Genomic DNA, 6,475 nt, shown 5'->3' with positions numbered 1-6,475 from the left:
TTTTTTTCATTCTATACGTTCTCCGCAACTGCCAATAGAAAATCAATAATAAGTTTTTTGATTTTTTCTACTTCTTTGTACTCTTATTTCTTTTAAAGAAAACAAATTTATTTTGTATTACTTTGTTCTTCTTCTTCTTCGTACTTTAATTCCATGTGAAAAAAGAAAAAATGATAAAATATTGTCTCTTCCATTGTGAGACCTGAATAAAACAATACAAAGTCATTTTTTTCTTCTTGTTGTTGCAAATTTCTCTTCTAATCCAAATAAATAATTAATAAATATTGTCATACATTTTTTCTTCTGGTGGTATGTTTTCTTCAAGTTAAATTAGAAAACAAATAAATATTTTAGTACTTTTTTCCTTGTCTTCTTGGTACTTTTGTTCCAAGTGCAAAAAGAAAATCAATAAATACTGCCCCTTCATTGCAAAACCTTAATAAAGCAAAATCAAGTCAAAGTTTTTTTCTTTGTTTTTGTTGGTTCTTTCTCTCCAAATACAAAAAGAAAAATAAAACATATTTTTGTACTTTTTTTTCTTCTTCTTGGTACTTTCATTTCTAGTGCAAAACAAAAACAAATAAATTTTTACATAATTTTACTTTCTTCTTTTGGTACATTCATTCCAAGCATAAATAGAAATACGATAAAATATTACCCCTTGCATTGTGAGAGCTTAATAAACCAAAACAAATTCTTACTTTTCTTTGCTTCTAATGATACGTTCTCTCCAAGTGCAAAAAAGAAAAAACAATAAATATTATTGCACTTGTTTTGCTTTTCTTGGTAGCTTTGTTCGAAGTGCAAAATGAAAAAGAATAAATATTGCCCCTTGCATTGCAAGAAGTTAATAAAACAAAACAAAATCAAACTTTTTTTTTCTGTTGGGACTTTCTCTCCAAGTGCATAAAGACAAATATTAATATTGTCATACCTTTTGTTTCGTTCTATTGGTACGTTGAAAATAGAAAATCAATAAAGATTTTTTGTTCTTTTTTTTGGGTCTTCTTGCTACTTTCGTTCCTAGTACAAATTGAAAATGAATAAATATTGCCCCTAGCTTTGCGATAGCATAATAAATCGAAAGAAAGTTAAACTTTTTTTTTCTGTTGGGACTGTCTCTCCAAGTGCAAAAAGTCAAAAATTAATATTTTCATACTTTTTTTTCCTTCTATCGGTACGTTCTCTCCAAGTGCAAAAAGAAAATATATAAATATTTTGGTTCTTTTTTTGGCTCTTCCTGCTACTTTCGTTCCTAGTGCAAAGAGAAAATGAATAAATGTTGATCCTTGCTTTGCGAGAGCATAATAAAGCAAAAGAAAGTTAAACTTTTTTTTTTCTAAAAGGACTTTCTCTCCAAGTGCAAAAATAAAAATAATTAATATTTTCATTTTTTTGTACTTCTATTGGTACGTTCTTTCCAAGAGCAAATAGAAAACCAATATTAACTTTGTAATTTTTTTGGCTCTACTAGGTACTTTCGTTCCGAGTGCAAAAGGAAAATAAATAATATTGCCCCTTGCAAATGTGAGAGCTTCATAAAACAAAACAAAGTTAAAAATTTTTTTTTTATGTTGGAACTTTTTCTTCAATTGCAAAAAGAAAAAAATTAATATTTTCATTCTTTTTTTCCTTCTATTCGTACATTTTCTCCAAATGTAAATAAAAACTCAATAAATATTTTTGTCCTTTTTTTGGCTCTTCTTGGTACTTTCGTTCCAAGTGCAAAAAGAAAATGAATAAATACTGCCCCATGCATTGTGAGAGCTTCATAAAACAAAACAAAGACAAACTTTTTGTTTTGTTGGGACATTTTCTCCAAGTGCTAAAAGAAAAGACAAAAAATTAATATTTTCATACTTTTTTTACCTTCTGTACGTTCTCTCCAAGTGAAAATAGAAAATCAATAATAAGTTTTTTACTCTTTTTTTTATACTTCTTCGTACTCTCATTTCTAGTGCAAAGCGAAAACAAATTTATTATGTATTACTTTTTTTCTTCTTCTTCTTTGTAATTTAATTCCATGTGCAAAAAGAAAAATTGATAAATGATAAAATATTGTCTATTCCATTGTGAGAGCTTAATAAAACAATACAAAGTCACATTTTTTTTTTCTTCCTCGTACTTTAATTCCATGTGCAAAAAGAAAAAAAAAAGGATAAAATATTGTCTCTTCCATTGTGAGAGCTTAATAAAACAATACAAAGTCATTTTTTTTTTTTTATGTTGGAACTTTCTCTTCTAGCCCTAAAATAAAAATTATAAATATTGTTGTACGTTCTCTCCAAGTTAAATTAGAAAACAAATAAATATTTAAGAACTATATTTTGGTCTTCTTGGTTCTTTTGTTCCAAGTGCAAAAAGAAAATGAATAAATACTGCCCCTTGAATTGCGAGAGCTTAATCATGCAAAACAAAGTCAAACTTTTTTTTTCTTTGATTTTGTTGGTTCTTTCTCTCCAAGTGCAAAAAGAAAAAGAAAACATATTGTTATACTTTTTTTTCTACTTCGTGGTACTTTAATTTCTAGTGAAAAAATAAATAAATAAATAAATATTTTCTTTATTTTACTTTCTTCTGTTGGTACTTTCATTCCAAGTAGAAATAGAAAAACGATAAAATATTACCCCATGCATTATGAGAGCTTAATAAAACAAAAAAAAATTATACTTTTTTTTTTGCTTCGATTTGGACATTCACTCCAAGTGCAAAAAGAAAAACAATATGTTATGGTCTCTGACCATGGACTGAGTAAAAAGACGGAAGGAGAGATCCTCATGCAGCTCAGGGTCTACACCAGGATGCCGTGGTCTTCCTGGTCTACCTGTGATTCCGAATTTCTGAGTGAATAACGAGAGGAGAGGAGAATAGCGATTTGAACAGAAATTCAAGGGGAGAGGGATAATCAGGCTCGTCAAAGGGAGTCCTGAACCTTGGGTTCCTTGGAGGACAACACTGTTCCTGTCTAGGTTAAATTCATTCTTGTCTTCCTTTCATTTCATGAACCCTTTAAAGCCATTCACACTAATGGCCTAAGAGTATTTTTACAATTCTGCCATTCATTGGCTTACATACCAACGACTTAGGAAATAAATTAGACATACACATGCTAACAACTTATGAATCAAAATAGACATCTAATCCTACTGTGCTTTCTGTTCCACTGAGCCACCAACTCACCTGCGTCGCCTCTGGATGACTCGTCCTGATATGGAGTCCCTAACACTAAATATTATTGTAATTACTTTTTTGATGTTCTTGGTACTTTCATTCGAAGTAAAAAATGAAACAAAATAAATATTGCCCCATGCATTGCGAGAGCTTAATAAAACAAAACAAAGTTAATTTTTTTTTGTTGGGACTTTCTCTCCAAGAGGAAAAAGACAAAAATTAATAATTTCATACTTTTTTACTACTATTGGTACGTTCTCTCCAAGTGGAAAAAGACAAAAATTAATAATTTCACACTTTTTTTCCTTCTATTGGTACGTTCTCTCCAAGTGAAAATAGAAAATAAATAAATATTTTTGTTCTTTTTTTCTCTCTTCTAGCTACTTTCATTCCTAGTGCAAAGAGAAAATGAATAAATATTACCCCTTGCTTTACGAGAGTTTAATAAAATAAAATAATTAAATTTTTTTTTTCTGTAAGGACTTTCTCTCCAGGTGAAAAAAAAACAATTAATATTGGTGCGTTCTCCCCAAGAGCAAAAGGAAAATCAATAAATAATTTTATACCTTTTTTGCTCTTTTTGCTACTTTCGTTCCAAGTGCAAAAAGAAAATGAATAAATATTGCCCTTTGTTTTGCGAGAGTTTCATAAAACAAACAAAAAATAATTTTTTTTTCTGTTGGGGCTTTTTTCCCCATTTTTAAAAAGACAAAAATTAATATTATCATTCTTTTTTTCCCTTCTATTTGTACCTTCTCTCCAAGAGCAAATAGAAAATCAATACATAATTTTGCACTTGTTTTTTCTCTTCTTGGTACTTTTGTTCCAAATGCAAAAAGAAAATGAATAAATATTGACCCTTGCATTGTGAGAGCTTCATAAAACAAGACAAAGTCAATTTTTTTTTCTGTTGGGACTTTTTCTTCGAGTGCAAAAGACAAAAAAATAATATTTTCATACTTTTTTTTCATCTATACGTTCTCTCCAAGTGCAAATAGAAAATCAATAATAAGTTTTTTAATCTTTTTTCTACTTCTTCGTACTCTCATTTTTAGTGCAAAAAGAAAACAAATTTATTTTGTATTACTTTTTTTCTTCTTCTTCGTACTTTAATTCCCTATGAAAAAAATAAAAAATGATATTGTCTCTTTCGTTGTGAGAGCTTAATAAAACAATACAAAGTCATTTTTTTATTTTGTTTCTATTGCAACTTTCTCTTCTAGTCCAAATAGAAAAATAATAAATATTGTCATACAAATTTTCTTCTAGTGGTATGTTCTCTCAGAGTTAAATTAGAAAACAAATAAAAAATTTAGAACTTTGTTTTGGTCTTCTTGGTACTTTTGTTCCAAGTGCAAAAGAAATTCAATAAATACTGCCCCCTGCATTGCGACAACTAAATAAAGCAAAACAAAGTCAAACTTTTTTTTCTTTTATTTTGTTGGTTTTTTCTCTCCAAGTGCAAAAAGAAAAATAATACATGTTTTTGTACTTTTTTTCCTACTTAGTGATACTTTCATTTCTAGTGCAAAACAAAAACAAATAATTTTTTACTTAATTTGGTACTTTCATCCCAAGTAGAAATAGAAAAATGATAAAATATTACCCCATGCATTGAGATAACTTAATAAAAAAAATAAATTCTTACTTTTTTTTGCTTCGATTGGTACATTCACTCCATGTGCAAAAAGAAAAAAAATAACTATTATTGTATTTACTTTTTTTGTTGTTCTTGGTACTTTCATTCGAAGTGCAAAATGAAACAGAATAAATATTGCCCCATGCATTGAGAGAGCTTCATAAAACAAATCAAAGTTAAATATTGTTTTTTTGTTGGGACTTTCTCTCCAAGTGGAAAAATAAAAAAATTAATAATTTCATACTTTTTTCCTTCTATTGTTAAGTTATTTCCAAGTGTAAAAAGACAAAAATTAATAATTTCATACTTTTTTCCTTCTATTGGTTCATTCCCTCCAAGTGCAAATAGAAAATAAATAAATATTTTTGTTAATTTTTTGGCTCTTCTTGCTTCTTCATTCCTAGTGCAAAGACAAAATGAATAAATATTGCCGCTTGCTTTGTGAGAGCCTATTAAAAAAATAAGTTAACCTTTTTTTTTCAGTAAGGAATTTCTCTCCAAGTGCAAAAAAGAAAATAAAAAAATTAATATTTTCATACTTTTTTTTTACTTCTATTGGTACATTCTCCCCAAGAGCAAAAAGAAAATCAATAAATAATTTAATACTTTTTTTGCACTTTTTGGTACTTTCGTTTCAAGTGCAAAAAGAAAATAAATAAATACAACCCCTTGCATTGCGATAGCTTAATAAAGCAAAACAAAGTCAAAAAAAACTTTCTATGCTTTTTTTGGTTCTTTCTCTCCTAGTGCAAAAAGAAAAATAAAACATATTGTTGTACCTTTTCTCTACTTCGTGGTACTTTCATTTCTAGTGTAAAAAAAATATAAATTTTTACTTAATTTCAATTTCTTCTGTTGGTGCTTTCATTCCAAGTAGAAATAGAAAAATGATAAAATATTACCCCATGCATTGTGAAAGCTTATTAAAATAAAACAAATTCATACTTTTTTTTTCTTCGATTAGTACATTCTCTTCAACGGCCAAAAGAAAAAAAATAAATATTGTTGTATTTGTTTCTCTGTTCTTCGTATTTTCATTTGAAGTGCAAAATGAAACAAAATAAATATTGCCCCTTGCGTTGAGAGAGCTTAATAAAACAAAAAAATGTCAATTTTTTTCAATTGGGGCTTCCTTTCCAGGTGCAAAAAGACAAAAATTAATAATTTCATACTTTTTTCTTTCTATTGGTACGTTCTCTCCAAGAGCAAATAGAAAATCAATAAATATTTTTGTTCTTATTTTGGCTCTTCTTACTACTTTCATTCCTAGTGCAAAGAGAAAATGAATAAATATTTTCCCTTACTTGTCGAGAACTTGATAAAACAAAAAAATTTAAACTTTTTTTTTTCTGTAAAGACATTCTCCCCAAGTGCATAAAAAAAAAAAATTGGTACTTCTTCTGTTGGTACTTTCTTCTATTGGTACTTTCTTTTGTTGGTACTTTCTTCTGTTGGTACTTTCTTCTAGTGCAAAACAAAAAAAAAAATTTTTTTACTGAATTTTACTTTCTTCTATTGGTACTTTCATTTCAAGTAGAAATAGAAAAATAATAAAATATTACCCCATGCATTGTGGGAGCTTAATAAAATAGAACAAATTCATACTTTTTTTTGTTCGATTAGTACGTTCTCTCCAAGTCCAAAAATAAAAACATTAAATATTAT

The sequence above is a fragment of the Aristolochia californica genome, unplaced genomic scaffold (genome assembly GCF_029961685.1).
Source record: "Aristolochia californica isolate CCGP_79_NKW_82.1479 unplaced genomic scaffold, dmAriCali1.0.hap1 SCAF_12, whole genome shotgun sequence".
Classification (NCBI taxonomy): Eukaryota; Viridiplantae; Streptophyta; class Magnoliopsida; order Piperales; family Aristolochiaceae; genus Aristolochia; species Aristolochia californica.
The sequence above is the reverse complement of the archived record's forward strand: the minus strand, read 5'-3'. Positions refer to the sequence as shown.